We start from the raw sequence: 24,176 nt of genomic DNA, 5'->3' as shown, positions 1-24,176 counted from the left end.
CAGAGTACGTCCCAGTTACATATTTAGCATGTGCAGAGAGAAAGCCCAGATGATGACGTGATGGTGGCGTGGTGTGGCGGAAGGCTGCTCGTGACAGAGCACTTGCTATGTGCCTGGCTTTACCTCTGTCAGCTCATTTCCACCCCCTGACAACCCTTCCAGGTGGGAACCCTGTAGTCCCCATGGCACAGATGAGGACAGCGAGGCACAGAGAGGTTGAGTGACTTGCTGGGGGTCACACAGCTGAGCTAGGACCCGAGTCCAGGTCTGATGGCCTCTGAAAGCCCTCTGTACTCTCTCCTGCTCTCAGCACTGCCAGGCTAGACGTGAGGTGTGGGGCATCCTGTGGAGGATGTGGTAGGCACAGATCACTCCTTTCTGAGGACCTGCTCAAATAAGTGCTAATGGGGCTTTGGACCAGGTCAGCAGACTGTACCTCTCAAGCTCCTCCTTCCACGGTGCAGCTGGATGGGGCTGCAGAGGGCCAGGCACCTGCTGGAAACACTATGCCCGGAGCCCAGCACGTCCAAGACTGCTCTGGGGCCGCGTGGAGGATGCACAGAGCTCCCCTGTGTCTCCATTGGTGCAGGCCATCCTATGGACTGCCCCGGTGACTCCACGGGCCTGAGTGTGTCCCTGCAGAGTCCTCCAGTTTGTCCAGGTATCTCCCTGAAGGCCACAGTGGGAGCCTGGTGGGGACAGGTGTTGGTGGCTGCCTCCCAACCCACTCTAGGCTCATTAGAGGGGTTTCGCACCCATCACCTTAAGAGAAAGGCAAACACCAGAGCAAGAGGATCTGGGAACCATCACTCACAGTCTTGTGAGTACAGAAGCTGCAGTTTCTTCCCTGATTTCTGCCAGAAACCTCCACCCCCACCCCGCTTCATGCTCCCCGCATCTCCAGAGCCAAACCTAGGCTGAGGGTCCTCAAAGGAAACTCAGCAGTAACCGGCAGCCTCTCCACCCAGGTCTGCATGCTCATTCACACACCTGACGAGGAATGGTGTGGGACCCTCTGGAGGGTTATCCTCCTCGACCTTGAACGTGTGAGTTCACATCAGCTGCTGGTGTTGACAGACCAAGATGCTCTCCCAAATGTGGTACCACAGCCTGAGGTGGGAGTGAGGCTTTGGGAAGGAGGAAGAGGCAGGTTTGCATGCCCTCCACCCACCCCCTCCCAATGCCCCCCAGGTCCCCCTCCTCCTCCCGCGGGATGCAGGAACTGGAAGCTTCAGTATGGGCCATGCCAGCCTGCTGGGGACCGGCTGCCCCTTCTTGTAGCTCTGGAGGATGCGCGTTCACACTCCAGAAACAACTGGGATGTCCACTGTCTGTGTGCATTTTCCCTTTACAAAGTGGAGCTCCTCCCCAATCTCCCAGCCCTGAGAATGAGAGTTGCACTTACAGATGAAAAAAGTGAATCACAAGGAAGGAAGCTGGTCCTGAGTTAGTTAAGAAGCCCGAGCTGAGCTCGTGTTCGACTGACACCAATCACTGCCTCACCTGAGAGAGGATTTCAGACTCTCCGGGCAGAGCAGCTAGGAAGGGGTGCACATGTGGGGCTGAGTGAAAGGCTCGAAGAACAAGTCTATCCCCCGAGTCAGCCCCAGATCTCCTCTCTGTGTCTTCACGCAGCGCAGGGGCCGAGGGACACTCTCCTCCTGCCCACTGCCGGGCCAGCTTTGACTCCGAACCCCTCCTGTCAATGTGCCAGAATTCATTGGTCCACTCATTCATCATTCCCTCATCTACCCGTTTGCTTGAGCACCTACTATGTGCCGGGCACTCTTCTACCCACAGAGCCATAAACACGGTCAAGGTGCCTTCGTGGAGTTGACATCTCACCGAGGAGAAAGACAGTGAGCAAATAGATACACAGTCAGCCAGACCGTGGCGGGGCACAGAGACCCGGGGTAGGGCAGAGCTGATGTGGATGCTGACCCCCACCCAGAAACATCCACACCTTTGCCTGACCCATGCCACTCAGCTCGCAGGCTAGGAGGCTGCCACCCCTGGGGACCCCCACGCCTGCCTGCTCTGAGAGTCTTGTCCATGCCTGGGGACAAGCAGACAGGGACTGCTGGGGCCATGGGGCCACCATGGTCACCACAAAGGACAGAGTCTGCAAAGCCAGCCTGGGCTCTGCCTTTCCTTCCCTGGACCACAAGCTGAGCTTTCTCAACTTAATTGTTTTTGCAATGAAACAATTCAGAGAATGGGTGATGGAATTACTTTTCACAAACGTGCTCGGGAGTGAAGTGTTCTAGTGTTTGGTGGTGCTTTAAATATATTTTGCTCTGCCTCTCAATCTGGGCCACTCACACAGCATGACATCGAGGATTTCTCATTCTGCCTTCCTTTTTGGGGTGTCGTGTGGGGTCCGGTGGCTCCTACCAATGGTTCTAGTTTAGGAGTGAGCATGATTGTCTCTGTCTTATAGAGGAGGAGACAGAGGGTCAGAGAGGTGCAGTGACTTGCCCAAGGTGCACAGGAAGGCTGGGCCAGAGGAGGAGAGTCCTCAGTCATGAGCTTCTCCGGCTTCTGATCTCACTGTTCTTCCTGTTTCACCGCATGTTTAGAAGCCAGAAAAGTCTCTGGGCTCAGAGAGAACGGGGGTGCTTTCTCTGGATGAAGCAGCCTGGCATATTGTGTGCCCACTCTATGCCCTTCCCCACTTGGCCTTCAATTTCCATTACCACATTCAACCTTCACAATAGCCTTCTAAGAGGGCATGATGTTCCAGTTTCACAGAAGAGGAAACCGAGGGTCAGAGAAGCTCAGGAGCCTGACAGAGCCAGTACGGCAGAGTGTTAGAACCCCCACCTCCTTCAGCTTCTGGGCAGCATGCTCTTCCCACCACTTGAATGTGTGGTTAAAGCTTCTGAAATCAATGAGACAGAGGAAAATAGGCCTCTCCAAATAAATGGAACAACCTTTAAAAATACCTACACTGGGGGCGCCTGGGTGGCTTAGTCTTTAAGCATCTGCCTTCGGCTCAGGTCATGATCCCGGGGTCCTGGGATCGAGCCCCGCATCGGGCTCCCTGCTCCGCGGGAAGCCTGCTTCTCCCTCTCCCACTCTCCCTGCTTGTGTTCCCTCTCTTGCTGTGTCTCTCTCTGTCAAATAAATAAATAAAATCTCTTAAAAAATACCTATTATGTGCCTGAAGAATATTTTTAACACTCACTCTGTGTCTGGGGTGACGCTGGACATTTTCTATGTTTTTCGTATTTGATACTCATGACCATGACAGCTGTGTATGGTAGAACATTCATTCCCATTTCACAGTGAAGGAAACTGAGACTCAGGACGGATGGTGCAGTAAACACACTCAGGGATACACAGCACAGAATTCAGAACCAGGTCCGCCTGATCCAACAGCCCCTCCTGCACAGTGAAGCAAGTGCCGGTTCTGTGGTCCCCTCGGTGGAAGGGGATGTGTGTCCCCCTTATTCACTGAGAGCTCCTCCTCATCCATAGGGAAAGGGGAGAGGTGGAGAGGGCAAGCCATAGCTCGTGTCTGCCAGCCACAGGCTTGGATCCTGGCTCTGCCTCTTTCTGGGCATATAGCCAGAGCAAGTTACCCCTTTGGGCCTCAGTTTTCTTGGCTGTAAAATGGGCTCATAGGAGGAATTTCTCATCAGTGTAAGATGGTTTGGAAGAATGAATGAGGAGACAAAGTTTTGTCTTAGCTCTTACTAGTTTCCTCCATGGCTCGCCTCTCATTGTATCATGATTTCACCCGTTTGTTTGAGGGTTTTTTACCCCCAACTTCTTCACCTACACATGAGCCTCGCAAAGAGGCGGGGAGAACCACACCTGTCTCAATTCCTGTTTCTCCAGGTCTCGGCATAGGGCCAGGCCTATGGCAGGTGCTCAGAGAAAAGCTGTGAATGATACATGAATGGATGGACATGTAAACACCTGTCACATGGTAGGTGCAGACCCTTAGGTCTGCACATCCTCAGAGGACAGACCTAGCTGGTGCTGTTAGATATCACTACCCCAGTTTACAGAAGAGCAAACTGCAACCCAGATACATCTTGCAGGTTGCCTGAAGCCACAAACGCAGCTAGAAGATGACAGTCCCCTAACGTTTCGCCCCTTCCAGGCTGCAGAGCTCAGCAGGAGGGACTTAACAGCCGAAGCTGCAGAGGGGCCCAGCGCCCGCTCACTGGTGCCAATCACACCTTCCTACAGACACTCCTCCTTCATGCGGCAGAGCACAGCATTGCCACGGAATCGGTCCATCGTGGCCGTGAAGTGTGGGCTGGCAAGAGACGCACGTGGGCTCCATGTAATTAACTCACAATAACAAGGGTCTTATCAATACAGTAACCTTGCAAACAGCATGTGAGGCTCTCCTCTTCACCCCCTGCGCTTGGAGCCTGAAAAGTGATTGTCCAGTCCTTATCAATTAGCAAACCATTAAAAATTGATGAAAAATTTAACTTAATTGAGCACACTGTGGGGTGGCCTTGGTGAGCCTGGAACGGGACGACTGTAAGGGAAGGACCAGCCGCATGGACAGGGACACCCTCTGGGGTCATCGCCCCTCCAAAGGCTCTCACGGGGTCTCCACCCCGGCTGGGGTAGAGGCAGCCATCCTTGCTCCCCTGCTCCCCTGCACCGTGGTCCCAGCCACTGTCTTGTCAGCTCTATCTACCCTCTACCCTGGCCACACGAATGGGCATCCTCAAAGGCCAGCCTCACTGAAGACCTGGCATGGCTCCCTATTCCCTAGAAGTACCTTAGCTTGGCATCCAAACCCCTCATGATGTGGGCTGGCCTCTCTCTGCCCCATCTTCCTGCATGTACCACCCTTAGCTTTGGCCACCCTGAGTTTTTGTCCAGTTTCCTGCTCTGAATTCTAGCAGGCCTACAGACTTGCACATCTCTGCTCTTTTGCTGTCCCCTTGTCATTCCTCTGGCTGGTTCTCACACTCACCATGAAACCCCATCTTTCTTTACCTCCTCCAGGAAGCCTTTCCAGATAACCCCAGACTGTTCCTTCATACAGTGCCTGAATCAGTGATCTATTGCCATAGACCACCTATCAAAAATCAAAGAAGCCCATTGGCTAATGTCAAAACACATTTACTGCTTGCTTCTTTGAGTCAGCTACAGGTTGGCCAGGCAGCTCTGCTGATCTTGGCTGGACTCACAGGTCTGGTGGGACAGGGGAGAGTTCCATGGTTGTTGGCTGCTGTAGGCTGTCCTTGAGCATCTTGGCTCTGCTCCGTGTGTCTCTCATCCTCTGGAAGGCCAGTCCGGGCACGTGCTTACAGCCATGGTAGAGATACAAGGGGCAGCCCCAGTGCACAGCCTAATCTACATCTGCTGACATCCCACCGCCAGAAGCAAGTCATATGGTGGAACCATATGCTTTCTGTCAAGGGGTGGGACAGTTGCCCATCCACAGTGGGAGGGCACCGCAAAGTTGCATGGTTCAGGGTGCAGACACACGGACGGGATGTGGAACTGGGGCCCATGATGCACCTGACCGCAGAGCACTGTGTGTTCACCTCTCAGAGCTCCCGAGGCACTGCGATGTAGTGACCTTTCTAAAATTTCTAAACAGCTTTATTGCATTAGAGTTGACATACGATAAACTGTGCATACTTAATGTGTTCACTTTGATGGGTCTGACATATGCATATACCCATGAAATCACTAGCACAATCAAGTTAATAAATAGACCTGTCTTAGTCCCTTTGGGCTACTCTAACAAAAATACCATAGACAGGGTGGCTTGAACAACAAACGTGTATTTCTCAGCGCTGGAGGCTGGCAAGTTCAAGATCAAGGTGCCACCAGATTTGGTGAGATCTGGTGAGAGCTCACTCCCCGGTTCACAGATGGCTGTGTTCTTCACTGTGTTCTCACGTGACAGAAGGGGAACTGGGCTTGCTTTTATAAGGGCACCAATCCCATTCATGTGGCTCCACCTTCATGACCCAGTCACATCACCTCCCAAGGGCCCCACCTCCGAATAGCATCACAAGGGGGTCAGGTTTTTTTTTTTTTTTTTTTTTTAAGATTTTATTTATTTACTTGAGAGAGAGAGAGAGAGCACAGAGGGAGAGGGAGAAGCAGACTCCCTGTTGAGCAGAGAGCTCGATGCGGGGCTCTATCCCAGGACCCCGGGATCATGACCTGAGCCGAAGGCAGATGCTTAACTGACTGAGCCACCCAGGTGCCCTCGGGTCAGGTTTTAACACATGAATTTCCGGAGTACCCATTCAGTGTGTTGTAATACCCCTCACCTTCAAATAGCTCCCCTGCCCTTTGAGAATCTCTCCCTCCCATTTCTCCCTGCCTCACCTCCTCCCCTGCCCTAGGCAACAATTAGTCTGCTTTCTGTTCCTACTGATTAGTTCTCATTTTCCAGAATGTTCTCTAACTTGTGCTCTGACTTGTTTAGCTTCTTCATCAATATTGTATATATCAAAAATCATTCCTTTTTATTGCTGAAGAGTGTTCCATTGTATGAATAGACCACGATTTGTTTATCCATTTGTTTCCAGCGCCAGTTTTTACAAATAAGGCTGAACATTCATGCACACGTATTTCTACGGACATATGCTTTCTTCTCTCTTGGGTAAATACTTTGGAGTGAAATGACCAGATCACATGGGTGCTCCGGATGCTCCTCATCCTCCCCAGAACTTGGTATTGTTAGTTATTTTCCCATCTTTGTGGGGGGTGAAGTGGTATCTCACTGTGGTTTTATTTTGCATTTCCCTGATAACTAAACGCTGAGCATCTTTTCACGCATTTACTGGCTATTCCTTTCTTCTTTGGCATCCTGTCTGTTTTAATTAGGTTCTTTTGTTATTATTGAGTTTTGAGACTTCTTCCTAGGTTCTGGGTACAGACTGTTCTCAGCCATGTGTTTGGAAAATACTCTCTCCTTGTCTGTGGCTTGTGCTGGGTGAGACTTTTAAACACATGGGTCCGCATTTCCCCAGCAATTGATGATTGGTGAGGGCTTGGTCAAGAGGCCAGCGCTGATGGGATGTCTCAGGGTCTGATCCATGCTCTCCATAAAAATAATTGCCAAAAATTTATGAGGAGAGCCACTTGTGAGGGCTCATCAACTCCATCCTCCTGTCCCAGACTGCCCACCTCTGTGATGATGTCATCTGGAAAATCATGGTCATGAACGGAGACAGGCGTGGCAGGTGGGAGGGGGTGGATCGGGTCCCTTGTCCAGCATTATTTTGCTGATCCAAGGTCTCCCCGTACCCCATGAGCCGGCTCATCCGGCCGCTGAGTTCAGTCCCGCCTGGGGCTCTGCGAGGCACTGGAAGGGAGATAAATGGAAGCATCAGCTTCTTGCTCCCAGGTTTCTGATGAATGCAAGTGTTTTCATTCACCGGGGAAATATCTCAGTGGAGATGGATGGAAATAGAGCCACATTTGGGAAGAGTCAATTTCCGCTTCTCCTGATGAGGCTGCTGAGGGAGGGGTCGGCAGGAGGGTGGGGAGCAGGGAGAAGCTTGTGCGCGTGCACACACAGAGCATCACTCCCATGTTCCAGCTGCCTAGGGCTTCCTGCAATGCCCTTTCCACTAAGGTGCAAATAACACAACCCCAAGCAGGAATCCCTGAGCCTGAGCCGAGGGATGTCCACCCCCATCCTCAAAGCTCCATCGGAGCACTCCGGTGGGGGGACAGGGCCCCCCAGCACCACTTACTCTGAGGCTCAGATCTGGTCCTTAATCCTCCAGACCCTCTCCTTCCTGTCTGGCCTCCTGCCGCCACAGGCCTTTCTCGGCCCCTGGTGCCCAAGCCTGGGAACCCGGCCAGCTGCTTCCTTTTCCTGCAGGACACAAAAAGACCATTACCTGCCACCGACATTCCAGAAGGTCAGGGCCCTGTGCCGGGGATCACAGCACAAGAAAGAGACAGACATCCCTGCCCTGGCATTCTGGAAATCTCCCTGGCCAGCCTGTCCCCGCTTTGGCCCCCGACCTGCTACTCTGGTGTTTAGCCCCCCACCCCACATTCCTTCGGATCCTTCTTCCATCCCCCAAATGCCATAATCTCATCAAATCCTTCCCTCTCTGGCTGTCAGGAACCCACCCTGATGTCCTGTGGCTAAGTTCTAGGTACCAAGCCCTACCTTTGCATATTCCAAAGGCCCAGGATTAGCTTTCTTTTCCCCAAGAAAACCAACGGCCCCAGACCCTGGCGAGTCCATTTCAAGCAGCATGAAGAAACTCTGAAATGCAGTGAAGCCCGGGCCAAAATCCCTACTGCACCAACTGCTACTTGGGGGGTTTGGATGAGTTTCTTAGCCACTCGGTGCCTCAGTTTCCCCACTTATAAAAAGGGGAAATAGTAGTCTTTACTCCATAGTTTCTGAGGGGATTAAATGATCTAAAACCTCTAAGGAGTTTAGAACAGTGCCTTACACATACTAAATGCTCAATTAATATCAATACACAGTCTGCCCTACCACTCCCCACAAACAATTTGCTCTGAGTGGATCAGGGCTGCGGACCTTCCTCTGGTGCTGGATGCTGCAGGAGAAGGGGATGCAAGAGATGAAGGTCCGCCCCTGCTGCCTCGGGAGTCCCAGAGGTGCGGGGAGAAGGGGGCTGTGCTTCCACACAAGAACCCACCAAGCAGCTTCTTCTGAGGCCATGAGCACTGAGGCAAGGCTGGGATGGGCTGCAATGGCGCCCAGCGGGGCATGAGGGGTGGAGGGGGGGATGGGTGGGTAGGCACCAGGGGCTGGGGACATGCTCTTAGAGGTTGAATCTCTGGAAATTTTCAGTGATGCACTGAATAAAAACAGCTCACTCCCTTGTGCTCTCCTTTGTTTGTCCAACACATATTTAATGGAGCATCTCCCATGTGCCAGGCTCTGGGCTAACACTGGGAGACTACGGCAGACAAGCCAGAAACAGTTCTTTATCTCCAGGAAACTTAGAGTACAGGGTGTAGGAGGAGATAGATGCCAAACAATTAGGTGCAGATTTACTGATTTAATGAGAGGACTCATGTCCCAGTGGGGGCAGGAGACGAAAGTTGGAAGTAGTTTTCCAGTGGAGAAACAGAGGATCGGAGCTGTCTGGATATGTTGTAGGGGGGAGACAGGGAGAAAGGACACGAGGCCGGGGAGTCAGCACACGGGAAGTCCTGGAAGGGGGACAGAGCCTGGCTCACGGCAGGGACTGTGGGGAGGCCTAGCGGCTGGAGGGTGGTGACCCATGGGGATGAGGCCCAGGGACAGTCAGAAAGGGGTCATGGCCACCCAGGGCCCAACCTCCCTGACAATGACATGATCAGTAAATGTGCCACAAAACCCAGGCCTCGGAGTTCACCCCCACCCCCACCCCCACAAAAGTCTGCAAATTCTGGCGACTGGACGTGGTCCCCTGGGACCTGCAGCGCAGTAACGTGTAAGCAACATTCTTCAGAAACTGAAAACACCTGCATGATGAAGAGCAAAGGGACAAGCCCAAGGTTCTCATAGGATATTACTTGCCCTACAGGGGCTGGACTGTCCCTCAGCGATTTCAGTGTCACGTGTGGGTTAGTAGGGTGGGGTCCCACACCACTCTGCCTGCTGCCGGATGATTTCTGACCCCACGTGGCAGTGGAATCTAGCAGACACAGCCTCACACCGCCCAACGCCGGGAACAGACTTCCAGGGGAGCGCGGCCAACTCTGTGCGAGTTCATTGACAAATCGCGCTGATTTTTAAATGCCAGTTTTCCCAATGCCAGGCGAACACAAGCGCTGGATGGTGGTAATTGATTCCAAGAACAGAGAGTTATGCTAAGTTTGAGGAATGGGACATAGCATGCATGTCAGCTCAGAGTCCTGTAGTTGCAGAAAACTGACAGCTGCAGAGAATGTCCCAAAGCAACAACTCCACCTCCTCGCACATCCCCTTCATAAAAGAACGCCAAGTTTAACCAAAAGCGTTTCATAAAAAAAACAGGCCTTTCCAAAAAGACCAGTTTGCATTTTTCACACTGATAGGATTTCACCCTGATATCGGGTTCAAGTCTGTCCACTGGCTTCAGTCAAGACTGGGGAGACCCTCATTCACCGTCTGCTGCAGAGCCCAAGGGGCCGCAGCACGAGGCATTCACTCCGTGGACTTAATTCCATCCCCTCGGCCCCAGGCCCATGCTCCTCTCCCAATTCCCCGTCCCTCGTCTGCTCCAGGCTTGGGATTCGGGCCCAGCCAGCCCCAGCCTGGGACCCCGTGGCTAAGGGAGCCGAGACAGCATCAACCATGGGTCGGCCAAGCGAGTCCTGCTCCCTGCTCCGCCTCCCCCTCACTCAATGATCTGGGCCTCAGTTTCCCCAGCTGTACCATGAAGGGTTGGATTGAATGTTCACCTGGTGCCTCCCTCTCTGGTGCTCCAAGACTCTCTGATTCTGGGCAGGAAGGTCTTGCTGAGATATTCGTGGGAAATGGCACCAGTCCTATCCTGACGGTCTCTCCCGGGAGATGAGAAAGGAGATCAGGCCTCGTCCTGTTTCCGATCCACGAACACCACGACCGAACCAGAAGGCCCACCGCATGCCCGTCACGGCTGCCCTGGCCGCAGGGAGCTTTCGTTCATGTGTGAGCGGAGCAAGATGAAGCCCTGAGCAAGAACAATGTGCCCCTTCCCAGACATGGGGGTTTTAGGAGGAACTGAGCCAGTGACAAGGAGTGGAGCCCTCGCAGGTGACAGAGCCCTGGGGGAGACAGGCCACTGGGGAGGGGGTCGGGGGAAGAAATCCGATGGCAGGGAGGGGACAGGGAATGGGGCAGGGAGTGTCACCATCAGCAGCAGCAGCAGAATCACAATAACAGCCAAGAATGAGAAGCCTACGATGCACCGGTCTCCCCGGCAAAGCCACAAGCCCAGGGCCCGGCACACAGTAGGCGCCGAGCGGCTGCACTGATTAATCCAGGGGCTGCCAGTGAGGTCTATTTTCGCTCTTGCTGAAACAGCATCTCCACCTGTTTCTGCAGTTCACAGCACAGCTCTTGGCAAACTTCTAACGGTGACATGAAAGGAAAAGGTGGACAGGGCTGCCCACATCCCCGAGACAGTGGTGTCATTCAGGAAGCCCCCACTGCTGTAAGTGTGGGGCTGTCCCATCATGTCATTGAGACCATTTGGCATCTTCACGCCCTGAACATAGCTATAAGGCAGACATCTCTGAAAGGCCTAGAATAAATCCCGCCTGTGCGTCCCTGCCCTTCTCGGGCACCTCTCGGGCCCCAGCGGCGACAACTGCTCTGTTTCCATCAAGGACCAGCTGTTTTAATGGAGGTTTTAAATAACCCCTCTGCTGCCAAGAAATTTATGTCCTGCAGAGACGTGTGTGGCTGTGAACAGACGCTGGAGAGAGGTTCAAGGCCCAGCGGCTGTTGGACAACAACCAGGAAGCGCCCCCCTGTCCTGTCCTCTGGGATGTCGGTTTCCAGTGACTCAGCAGATGTCCCCACCTAGCGCCAGGCCACGTGCAGGGCTCTGGGCCCAGAGAGAAAGATCAGTCATGTTCCCGTGCTCGAGGAGGCCACAGTCAGATGGGGAAGGCAGACCTGCCAGCAACACACGCCATCCGGCTGCCGGCGGCAAAGCCGCAGACTGAAGGCTGCCGCTCCATGAGCACCTCCTGTATGCGACAGTGCCTCGGATGTGCTGGGTCCGAGGCCAGGTGATCCACAGGTTGTCCAGCCCTCCCAGCAACGCCCCCTGCTGCAAGGCCATTAATCGTTCCCATTTTAGAGATGAGGACACTGAGGCTCAGAGCAGCTGAGCAACTCAGGTCACACAGCCAGGGAGGGAGCTCGGGTCAGTGTGTGCTCTGGGCACGGCCAGCTTCAGAGCGGCTCTGCCCACCCACGGCCCCCTCAGACGGAGGCCAGGTCTGCTGGGAGGACCAGAGGCAGGGGTGGTCACCGGATCCAGGCGGGCAGAGTCTGGAGGGGGTGCTAGATCGCAGGTGCACCGTGTCCTGATCGTGGAGGTTCCTCAAGGTCGCCCCACATTAGCGCAGTTGAGTTGGGCTGTCTCAGGCCAGTGGCCAAGCAAGAGGCAGGATTTAGTTTCACCTTACACATTAAGATTGTTTGCACCTGCTCAGAATCCAACCCCGCCCCCACGAGCTCCTCCTCCTTCTTTAGAAACCACGCCCCTCACCTGCCAGTACGCAGTCTCTGGCCCGCATGGAGACCGCCCAGGCGCTAGGGGCGAACATGTGATTTGGGCATGGCCAATCAGTGACTTCCATTCCCCTGGACTTAGGGATTGGCTCAGAGATGGGCACGTGACCCAAGTTAATCCAATCAGAGCTTGGCCTTGGACTTCTGCTAAAAATAGCGTAAAAGAGGCCTTTCCTTTAAGGGTGTAGGAGTGCAGTTGCTGGTGGCAGTTTTGAGAGGAGCCTGTCTAAAAATGAAACCAGCGCAGGTAAACAAATCTCTGAAAGATGGCGTGAAAGAGAAAAAGAAGGATGGTGGGGGCAGAGAGAATGTGAGCCCCCAGCAGGTAGATGTCCTCACCCTTTTGGCTCCTACTATATATACTTGCAGAACCAGCACGCTTTCTGCGTAGACGGGCCACAACTGCTTCAGCCCCTGGATCAGGGCAGACCTGAGGCCGGCAGCCCCCCAGGCATCCCTGTTTCATGAGCCAATGCATTTCAAGTCCTGTCTCAACCAGTTTGTGATGTGTTTCTATTATCCACAACCCTGTGAGTCCCAGCCCTACTCCACGGCCACCACCAGGAAACACAGTGTCTGGTGCATAATAGATGCTAACTAAATATTTGTGTATGGAGAAAATGGGGTCCCAGAGACATCAAGTGATATGCCTAGGTCACACAGCTCAGGATGGCATATCAGGTCCAAACCCCAGGCATCCACCACTAAGGCCCAGGCTCCTTCCCCCACCCCACCCTGCCCCACAGAGCACAGGAGAGGAGTTAGGAAAGGAAGAGGCCGGCATGGGCTGGAGGCATCAGGGAGGCCTTCCTGGAGGAGGGGGAGCCAGGCTGAGCCCTGAAGGAGACTAGAGGAGAAGAGCATGCAGGGGGATGGGGCAGCTCCTCGTGCGCTGCCCCCAGTTCTTTAGGCCTCTGGGTCTGGAATTCTCCATGAGGAGGCTCAGGATCTTCCTAGGGCAGGGGCCCTGGGACCCTCTCCCCAGAGCAGGGGGAGCTGTGTCCTGCCCCGGGGTGGAGGCGGCTCCCAGGCAGGGGGAGGTAAGCAGGGCGAGCAGGAGCCCCTGGGCACTTCTGTTCCCTTGGCTTCTGTCCCAGGCGCTCCTGAATGGCCGCGAGGAGAGCAGTGTCCTTGCCCGTCTGCTGTGAGGGGACCGCGGTCTCACAGGCGTCGCGATGCGGCCATCAGCCCACATCCCATCAGCCAGTGAGCCCCACACACGGGGCAGACCCCGTGCCCCGAAGTGTCTCCTCGCCGGAGATTCCCTGCAAATCCCCCGAGTGAGCAGCGGCCCGGAAGGTAAGAACCCCCGTTACGTCCACAGTCGGCTGCCCTCCCTGCTCGGCCGTGGACGCCCCTTTCTGGGTACTGAGCCTGCAGAAGGGCGACGCCGCCCGCGGGCAGGAAACCACGCATCAGCTCTGCTGCTGCGAAATATTCTTGGTACTATTTTTGGAGCTAGATGCCTGCGTTGGCGGGAGGCGGATCCATTCTGTGCACAGGTGAGCTTTCCAGACGTCAGCTCGGAAGCTGAGTCAGTGATTCTGTGAAATCTCAAGTCCGCTTTTCTTCTTGTCAGCCCGCTCTCCCTCCATGTAGCATTTAATGATGCCAATTAAATGCAGACCCTGAGGTTGGCACCAGGCATTTGGGGCTGACAGAGCATCTCCTTAAATATTGTGTCCCAGACACCTGTCTTGCCTGCCCCCACTACCAGCCCTGTGCCCAAGATGTTCCCACCCGGGGGACCCTCTGAGATCTTCCAGACCACAGCAGGCATTAATTTATTTAACATATTTGTTGAGCACCTACTACGTGACAGCTATTGTGTGAAAAGAATCAAAGTAAGCAAAACTGTCGTGGTCCTTGCTCGGTGGAACTCACAGTGTGAAGGGGGAGACAGACACTAACTAGAATAACACAAAGGAGTGTAAAGTCACAAGGGCTGTGAAGCATATAATGGAAGATTTCAAGTTTTTCCCAGAGGAGGTGACCATCTAGCTGTGATCTGGAGAATAAAGAGTTAGCAGATGAGCTTGGGGCTGAGGAAGAGTGTTCAGACCAGGCAACAGCACATGCAAAGGCCCAGTGGCAGGAGGGCTCTTGGCGATCACAAAGAACTCCAAGACCGTGTGGCTGGAGGGCAAAAAGTGAATGGGGGCCTGGAGAGGGGACAGGGGCAAGACTGGGGGAGGGTCTCGAATGCCACTTTCAGGATTTGGGTCTTGATCCCAACAGCAGGGACCAGTGGAGTATTTTAAATAGAGGGCAAAGGCAGGAAATAGGGTGGTCAGATCTATGTTTCCAGTTTAACCCTCTGGCTGAAGCAAGGTGAGCTGTGATGGGGGAGGTATTGGAACAGTATGACTGGAGCTGGGAGCTTTCACCTCAGCTTGGAGGTTGAGCGATGGCTTCCAAAGGAGGAAGGGGGATGTGGGAAAAATGAACATCCCTGTCTGCATGGCATTTGTTCAGTCATTTGTCATACATTTACCGAGCACCATCTCTCTGCCTGGCCCTGTATTCGTTGAGGGGGTAGGAGGATGAATGAGAAGAAAGTCACAGTCCTCAAGGATCTTACAAGGGAAGGGACACATATTTTCCTAATGTTTCAGGAAGGGCCAGTACCTGTGAGATAGTCAGCTTCCATCTTATCAGGTGAAAAAGAGAAGACCGGCCAGGACCATTTGGATACTGGCAAGAGAAACCCTACGACCCCAAGGCGATTAAGGAGTGTGGTGAAGGACATAGGGTAGAGCCATGTCATATATGATCCAGAGACATCAGACCTGGGTGTCCCTTGCCTTCCCTGTGCAGTCCCTAAATGGTTCTCTCCCTGGGGGGCGTGGGGGCTCCCGAACCCCTGCACCTTGCATCCTCTGTCAGTACTTGCTGGGAGGACAGCCCCCTGCCTGCTCTGCAAAGGAGTAAGTAGAAATTCAGAGAGGTGAAGACACTTCGCCAAGGTCACACAGCCTCAAGTAGCAGCACCACGGTGTCTATGCTGCTGGTGATGCACAAGCTTTGAGGATATTGTCCATCCAGACCTTGACTTGGGTGACAAGGAAGAACTCCCCCTTAGGACCAGGCAGGCCTGGAGGAATAATGCTAGCTAATGCCCACTTAGGGCTTCCTGGGTGCCAGGCACAGGCCCCAAGCCTTTTATATCTACTAGCTTATGTCCTCTTCACGATAACTGAACGGAGTGAATGCTAGCCGTGCGTGCCCACAGTGATGGTGTGGAACAACCACAAGTGCTAGGAGTTTAAGTCAATGTGTATTCATTTAGTTCACGCGTCCTCTGGTTGGCTGGATAGTCCCACTGGCCTGGCCAAGCTCTTTCAGGCTTGTGCAGTGAGCTGGCAGCTCAGCTGTGGGTTGGCTTTGCTGATGCTGGCTGGCTTTTGTGCCTGTTTGGAGGCCTGATGTGGTCTTTGATTCTCCAGCAGGCTGGTCTGGACTCCTTCAAATGGAGGTTTCCGATTTCCAGGGACATGAACAGAAGTACAACAAAGCTGCTTGAGGCACAGGATTCAAGTCAGCACGCTATCCCATGCAACACATTCATTGGCCAAAGCGAGTCACAGGGCAGCACGTATCTAAGGGGTAGGAAAGAAGTCCCATTTCTCGAGTCACATTACAAAGAGTGTGGAAGGGTGGACAGGTGGGGCATTTCTGCTGTTGGTCCACCAGCAGGTGGCCGTAGTCAGCCCTAATCTCCAGATGAGAGCATCAGGGCTCAGATACCCAGATAAGAACAAAATATTATGAAGGAAAGAAGCAGGGTGATAAGACAGCAGACACCAGCTTTGGAGGCTGGCGGGACCTGGGGAGGGAGGTCAGGGAGCATGGAAAGAGGGAGCAGCAGGGCCCGAGAAGCTTCCTACAGAGAGAACTGGCAAGTGCAGCCCCTGTCCCCCACCATGCTGGCCCCACCAGGCTGACACAGTGACTCCCTCCAGGTCACAGAGCTACAGAGCAGAGGTGAGGTTTGAGCCCAGGTCTGGGCCCTTCTCGATGACACTGCTGCCTCTCGAAAGCTGTGAGCAAAGCCACGGGCAGGGAAACTCAGGGCCCTGATGACATGGGGCTTCCAGGATCCTGAGCAGGAGACTGTTGGGGTGAAGGAAGCCCCGCAGCCTCAGGGAGGCCTCTGGCAGCAGGAGGAGAAAGGCCTTTCTCCCCCAGAGAGGCAGAAGGATTACCTGGGCAGAGGGCTACCTGGCTAGGTGTCAAAGCTCACCCGGCTCTGACCCAGCTCTGCTGGCAGCAGGAGGGCCCTCATGACATGCCATCCCCTGGCATTGCTTTGTCCTACTCCTGCCCATTCATCCTAACACTCAGCTCTAGTGTCTCCTCCTCCGGGAAGCCCTCCGTGATACACCCTTTGTGCTTTTGCTGCACCCTGGGAGTCTCTGGCTTGTCACTGTTGATTTATGTGCCACTTCTCACCCCTACAGTCCTGGGAGAGCATAAGTCTCTGGAGGGCAGGCAGAGGCCCCCCAACCACCTCCTTCTGTTGCCTTCCCTGACAGGCTGGAGGCTCCCGGGCAGGGCTGGGCTTCTCCTGCGTCTCACTCTCTGTTGTTTTCTTGGGGCCCAGAACACTGCAGGGCACAGCAGGGTCAAAAACACTGGCTGGCAGAAAGAAGGGAGGGAGGAGCAGGAAGGGAAGGGCATGCGGGAGAAATAAAGGGGCTTTCTGCACGGCACGAGGAGGAGAGGAGAAGCTTGCAGATTCATAGGTTACTAGAGGTGAGGGAAGCAGAAAGACTCAAACACTGAAAGTGGTCCCGCTGTGACCTGTGATATTTGGCTCAATCAGGAACAAGTTACTCTGTGCGCCCCAGGTAGATCTGAGAGTTCTTCGGAGTTTGCTCTCAAAAGAGCTTTCTGGGGTGAAATGTTTCTCAGGAGGCCTATTTCATGCCAAGCCACAAACACCCAGCTTCACAGGTCAGAGAGAACCCCAGCCCCTTGGTCCGGAAGAGAGGTCCTGCCCCCAGCCTGCATTTGGGTATCCGCTCCACCAGGCTGTATGACCTTGGACGGCTCACTGGGACTCGCTGACCTCCGGCCCTGCCAGCCCGAAAGTGCTGGATGGCGAGTACCCTCCCCTTCTTCCTGCTCCTGTAACACCTGCCGTTGTGGGCCCAGGTCTGAGGTCAGGCCTGCCTCTTCCAAGAAGCCACTGAGGCGGTCCTTCTCTGGACTCGAACAGCTCCAGGGGCTTGGCCTGGAGGCTGAGTGCTGGGCTGTGAGGCCAGACCAGCTAGTCCAAATCCAAGCCTGTCTCTGTTCTAGAAACTTGCTGCCCTCAGGACTGACCAGTGGCGGCAGCATCGGCGGGCAGTTGTGGAAGAGCGGGCCCTGCCCCAGGCTCGTGACGAATCTGACTGTGCACTTGAGCAAGCACCCAAGGTGGCCTGTGGGCACCTGGGGTGTGAGAAGCCCCAGCTCTGTAGGTGGCCGAGACACAGGTGTGGGAGCCCAGCAGGAGTGACACGTGACCTTGCCAGGGCGTCTTGGACTCTGAGACACATCTCCACACGGGAAAAACAAAAAACAGCAAACATACTTCCTGCCCCAGTGACCCGGCCCCTTCGCCCCTTCACTGCAGCTCCCCTGAAAAATGGGGGGGACAGTGACAGCCCCCCAGGGTGGTGGTGATGATGGAAGGGAGTCATTTGCATAATAGTGGCCAGCATGGTGGGGGAGGGGGGCTGCACTTGCCAGTTCTCTCTGTAGGAAGCTTCTCGGGCCCTGCTGCTCCCTCTTTCCGCGCTCCCCGACCTCCCTCCCCAGGTCCCGCCAGCCTCCAAAGCTGGTGTCTGCTGTCTTATCGCCCTGCTTCTTTCCTTCATAATATTTTGTTCTTATCGCTTACTCATTTTGCTTGGCTGTCTCCCCAGTGGCACCCAGGAGCTCCTCGAGGGCAGGGGCCTGGGGGCCTCGTTCGCGGCTGTGCCCCAGTGCTCAGCACCCCGAGGGGGCACCCAGAGGTGCCTGACCAGTGCCTGGATGAAGGGCCGGATGAGGAGTAGGCCTGGGTTGTATCGGTCAGGATAGGCAAGGTACTGTGACAAATAGGCCCACGTCCCAGTGGCTTCACCCAGGAAGAGATGGTTTCTCTCCATGTGAAGTCCAAGCAGATGTGGCGGGTCCGGGGAGCTCCTCCGGGGAGGCGCTTCCTCTGAGCGAGGATGCAGAGACCCAGGCTTCTTCATCTGTGATGACGTCATCTACACACGGGGCTTCCAGGGCTCCCAGGGAAGGGCAGTGAGTGAGAGGCAGGTCACCAAGTGATTCTCCAGCTCAGCCCAGAGGGGAACCACATCATCTCCAGCCATATTCCATTGACCACAGGTGCCAACTGGCCCCACCTGGATGCATGGGGTGGCAGGGGGAGGCTGGGCAGCCACCGCCCAGCACCAGCCTTGCCCTATGAAAGGGGGTGTGAACTGGTGGGCAGCAGCTGTCTCTGCCCCTCTGGTGACGATGGATGACTCATGTCACTTTGATTCCCTGGGCTCCGAGCCCTCTCTCTGCCTCTGGCCGACGTGATGCTGGGTCAGAAGGGCAGGAAGAAAGGGGTAGTGACCCCGGAAGGGCTGCCCATGCTGCTCCCCACACTCGGCTGGGGAAGGAAGTCGTTCTGGGCTGTTCCGAGCTGACTATGTTGGAACCTTCTGTGTCTGCTGAGCTGCTAATTCTGGAGCCATCTGCCTCTGTTCCCAGCCCCAAAGCCCCAGGATAAATAAAGTTTCTTCTGTGGTTTTTAAAGAAAGTTTTGAGGGAGTGGGGAGAGAGAAAGGAGGGAGGTCTAGGAATGACTTGTTCTCTGAGAAGGAGGCCCTGCTTTGCCCAGGGCTGGCTAGGCAACCAGGTTGTCATGCATGTCTGCATTTTGCCAAGAGCTGGAGTGGCCAGAGTGGCTGGGAGGGATGTCATTCCTGTGAGTTCCTACCTCCCCGCACCAGACTGGGGGCTGCCTCGGGCTGAGTCCCCTGTTCCCAGTGCCCAGCGCAGGGCCTGGCACGGAACAGGCGTCTGTAAACACTCGCTGAATGAATGATGGAGTGAATGAGGGCAGGGAGGGGGCGGGGTTGGATGGGATGTGATGGGAGGCCGGCGCCCATGGTGTTAAGAGCTTTAATGAATTATCCTGGGGCAGGGACCCTTCTGGGATGGCAGGGCAGGCAGGACCTGTGACTTGTTTCGAACCACTAGAATACAGCAAAGGTGATGGGATGGTACTTCCGTGTTTTGGTTACAAAAGATCGTGGCTTCTGTCTTGCTGGTCACCTCTTCCTATTGCTTTCTTGGCTTGCACACCTTGATACATAAACTGCCGTGTGGGAAACACCCCCGTGGCAAGGGACTGAAGGCTGCCTCCAGCCACCAGCCACCCACGGCCGGACCCGAGGCCCGTGGTCCACAAGCCCTCAAGGAACCGTCCTGCCAACCACCTCGCATGAGCTCGGGAGCAGGTCTTTCCCTGGTCGAGCCTTCAGACAACTTCCTGGCCTCAGTCGACAACCTGATTGCAACCTTATGTGAGCGCTGAAGCAGAAGGTCCAGCCAGGATATACATTTCATCCAAAAATCCACAAAGAACAGGAAAATCTAAAACTTAAACAATTGCTTGAATACAAGCCACACATTCCTCCCTATCGCCTACATTCTGCTTCACCCTAAGCTCCGTGGGTTTACCATGGGGAGATGTGCCAAGAACCTAATGCAAGTCACCATGGGCAGTGGCACTCCTGTCGTTGGCGTGGGGAGCGTCTCAGGCGAGTGCAGGTAAATCTTACCCAGCCCGGGGCTGGTGGGAGCAGTTTCGGGAGCGGATGCTGCTGCAGCTTCCCTTTCCCCAGCCCCACTGTTTTAATGAAACAGACTTCAGGATGCCCACAAAGACAGCTCCAAAGAAGGACTTCACATCAGGACCTGGGGCTGGCTGGAAAAGAGGGACTTGGTGGAAGGGCCTGGAAGGCCGGAAAATGATGAGACTTCAAGAGGACGGCTGCGTGGGTCCCCTGGGAGACCCCAGCTCGGGGGGGGGGGGGGGCCTGGGGGGGGATAGTCACTCCCTGCAGGGGGGATGCAGAGTAGAAGCCCTGGCCTGGGCGTTGGAACCACGGAGCTGAGGCTGGCTCGCTGTGGGCTCCCCAGGGGCTACCCCAACCCCTCTGATCCCCCCTGTGCTCGATTGCAAGTGGCAGAGCGAGCCTTGAGGACCTGTCACTCCTGGAACCCAGGCCTGTGAGAACAGAGGCTCCCTGTCCCACCCAGTTTCAGTCTTCCCCTCTAAGCATCGGCGGTCACCCCGGCAGCCCCGAGCCCGGCAGGAGACGTGCCCCCTCACTCCCTGACTGGCTGGTAGCTGGTGCTTTCACAAGCTTCTGCGCTTCAGGGACAACCAGGTTGTCCTGGTTGTCACCGAAATGCACCTGCTCAGTGCGGCCTCCCGCGAGCCGGGCCCAGCTCCCCCGCATTCATCCTCCATGCTGCCTCTGCCTGCAGGAGGGGCCCATCGGGGTGCCCGGCCTTGTGCTGGCCACAGCAGCCGTGTGGACGGGGGGCTGAAGTGCGTGGGATGGGGAGGGTGACCCGTGCTCCCCGGAGAGCTCCTCGTGGGGCCCCGGTGCATCAGTGCTGATCCCGATACTGACCTGGACAGTGACAGATAACAGATGACAGATGACAGCCGACCTGTGTCCAGTACCTGCTGCACCTCGGGGACTATGTTGTCCATTTTCTGGGCATTTCTCATTCCGTCTTCAAACTGGTGTCCCTGTCTGTGCCAGAAAGCTGAGGCCCAGGGTGGGAAGTGCCTTGCCCAAGACGGCACAGCAAGGAAGCCATCAAGCCAGAATTTGAATCCCGCGAGCCTGCGCCCTTAATACTCTTATCACATCCCTTCTGTGAGGCCCCACGACAGACCCAGCTTCAGGCAGGAGGCAGCCTGATGGGAGGTGCACAGAGCGAGGAAGAGGCGCAGCTGAGGGACTGCTTTGGGGTGTCTCCAGCACAGGGATGCATCCCTGATCCACCCTCGTCTGAGCTGCCTTCCCTTCCTTCCCCTACCAGGCAGAACAGCTCTGCAAAATCCACCACCTCTCGTTCCAGCGGAGCCTGGGAGGTGTCACAGGACTGGGTGGGGTGGAGTCCCTGCGCTCTGGGGACAGGAGCGCTTGGTCCTGCAGCCTGCATGCCAGGAAGTCGAGCAGGTGGGGAAGGGAGCCCCCTCCCCCCGTCTCTCTGTGTGGAGAGACTTCACCTCATGAAGATAAGGGCGGTCTGACCCATCAGCAGCTTCATAGTGTAGGCAGGAGATGAAGTGCTTTCAACACTCGGTGTCTCAGCCACTATCTATCTCGGGAAGCCCAAGTGTTTTGTTTTTTTTTCCTCTCCCCTTTTCTCTGTTGTAAGCGGCACAGGAGAGGTGAGGGGTTGGCACACAGTGAAAACACGTGTGTAGCGGATTCGATCAGGTTCCTGAATAGCACGCCAGGCTAAGTGGAACCAAGTTGGGGGGACAGGTGGCTGGGACATGGGCCAAGGGGCGGGCAGGGCAAGCAGACTCGGTGGGAACAAGTGGAGGACGGGAGGATGCGTGTGGGGGAGGGCAGCTCGGGGTGGGGGTGAGGGGCGCCCACTCAGCAGGCTGGCCAGGGTCTTCCAGCTTAGGGCAGGGGGTGACAAACATTTAGGGCAGAATGGCCCTTAAACCAGGTCATGAGAGACCCCTATGCTACAGAGGACCTGCCTCCCCTGGGGTCTCCTCCACTGCTCTCCACCCACCAACGGCGACTCTGCAGGACCAAGGGAAAGGGGACTGTGGGACCCCTCTAGACTTTGCTCTGAGACCCTGGGATTCTCTGCCCAGATGGCCTTGAGCCCACCTTGGGTACCTGCTTCCCCTCTTGCTCAGGTCTGGGATCCTGAGGTAGCCCCAAGGGTGAATGCCCCCCGAGTGTGCACCCCGGGCCCGGCCCAAGAGGCAGCCGAGGGTTGGCTTTTGCAATGGGGTGAGTCACTAAGTCTACGGCTGAATAAACCCCCAGCCCCAGCAGCATTGTGACATCTCTGCTTCCGTCCCCACAGGTAGGGACCAAGCTAACTGGGTTCTCTCTCCTCCTCTGAGTCTAACACAGGCCTGGCTCCAAGTGGGGGCCCAGTGAGGGCTTGTTCGGGGGTCATCAGAGAGGAGCAGTGGCTGTCCCAAGGGCACCCAGCGATGGGATGGACAGAAACCCGTGTGTCCAGGCCTCAGTCAGCTTGGGGCTCTCCAGTGATGCTGGCGTCCTGTCGGAGACCCTCCAGTGGCTCTCGGGAACCTCAGGGAGGCCCTCGGATGGGACCTAGCATATGACTGTTTCAAACAGTCCTAGTACTTAGTGTCCCTCTGGCTCCATCGGGTGCAGGGAACAGCTGCGGCAGGGGCTCTCCTAGAAGGGGGTCTGCTCCAGCCTGCTCCCTGGAACGGGGGGGCCCTGGGTCCAGCACCCGCTAGGCTCTGCGAGGTGGGCGCTCCGCTGTGTCTCGGGGCGCCCCTGTTTCCCATACCCCCCTACCCCGTCACCCCTGCTCTCCTGGGAGATGCAGCGGCCTCCACTGCCCATCAGGCCTTGAAGAGCCTCGGGGCTCTCCTCCAGGCACGCTCCCGGCACAGGGAGGCAGGAGGCGGCTCAGCTTCCGGTGGGCTCATTCATAGACTCAGAGCCTCGGCGTCTGCAAGTTCTGTTCTGCTTGAAAATGTGCAAGCCGCCTTTCACTGTTGCCGCCGGCGGCGCTTTGAGCTGAACCAGACCCCGCGGCCCGGGGTGAACAGTGCTGGAGCTTCTCTCTGGAGGGAGCAGAGCGGGCTGAGGAAGCAGGAAGGCTCTGGGGCAGCCCCGCTGCTCCACTGTGAGCCGCACTTTCTCTGAGTCACTTTCCCTCCTTTGCAGAATGGAGCTCCTCGTCCCTGCCTGCAGGATGGGAGAGGACTCCGTGTGCTGTGTCCCCTGTGTGCCCGCCAGACCCACCTCACCACCTCCCCTGCTCTGTGCCCAGAGACCCTGCAGGGGTGAGTCACTGTGCCTTCCCGCAATCCGTCTCTGTTCCCCCATTGGGCCGTCCAGGCGTGGGATGGAGAGCCACCAAGGCCCTTTCAGCCTGACGGTGAGGGATGCCCTTCTTTCTTTACTGAACAACAGCTTCTAGCCCGAGCCCTAGCCGCTGCACCCCAGCCTCGTGAGGCCGTGGGACGTGTTCAGGAGCCCCCGAACCCCCCATCTCCTGGAGCTGTAGGCAGGAGAAAACCCAGCAGTGACCAAGGACCTGCTGTCTGCAGCCCGGGCTCCCAGGGACAGACATGCCCTGTGTCCTCTGATGTTGTGTGTGGGCAGGAGGGAGGCAGGCAGGAACCGCGAGGCCGGACACTGGACACCCGGGGCCCCCCGGGAGCAGGACGCTTACCTGGGAGGCCCGGGGACAGACAGCGCGGGGTGCATGGGAGCTCCGAGCGGGAGGCAATGCTGGGTGGGCCTCAGCCTGTCAGCACTGGCAAGAATTAGAATCCTAAAAAAGACCCCATTATTTCTCCCAGGGCCCGGGCAACCTTTGGAAAAAGGGATGTTTCCTGCCAGATCGCCCCCTGAAGATGCGTTTGTCACAGGCTGTTGTGTAAATCCACGTTTGGCCCATTTACGAGACGTGATTTCTCCACTTGACTGGCCTTCACGCTCCTTCTCCAAACTCTCAAAATGTGGCTGCTATTAGGGGCCCAGAGAGGAGCCATAAAACACGGCGGGGGAGGCCCCTGCCACGGGCCTGTGGGCTCCGGGCCGCCTCCTGCTGCAGAGGAGAGCCGAGGAGGGGCTGGGGGGCCACACCGCTCAGGACGGGGTCGGTCCCCAGGGAGAAACAGTGTGATGCCAGAGAAGGGCCAGCTCGGGTCGGCTCCTGCCACCAGGCTCACTGAGGCCCTACTGTGCGC

At 55.9% G+C, this 24,176-nt stretch overlaps 1 long non-coding RNA gene across 1 annotated transcript; it reads left to right on the top strand.

The window, feature by feature from the left end:
- Nucleotides 1-12,354: 12,354 nt before the first annotated feature.
- LOC118020279 lies at nt 12,355-23,293 on the top strand. Its single transcript, XR_004681844.1, has 3 exons — nt 12,355-12,437; nt 13,288-13,489; nt 23,146-23,293. It is a non-coding gene; the product is annotated as an uncharacterized LOC118020279 (long non-coding RNA).
- The last annotated feature ends 883 nt before the right edge of the window (nt 23,294-24,176 follow it).

Source organism: Mirounga leonina, unplaced genomic scaffold (genome assembly GCF_011800145.1).
Source record: "Mirounga leonina isolate KUSES-001 unplaced genomic scaffold, KU_Mleo_1.0 Mir_173, whole genome shotgun sequence".
Lineage (NCBI taxonomy): Eukaryota > Metazoa > Chordata > Mammalia > Carnivora > Phocidae > Mirounga > Mirounga leonina.
Note: the sequence above shows the minus strand (reverse complement) of the source record. Positions and strands in the feature narration are given on the sequence as shown.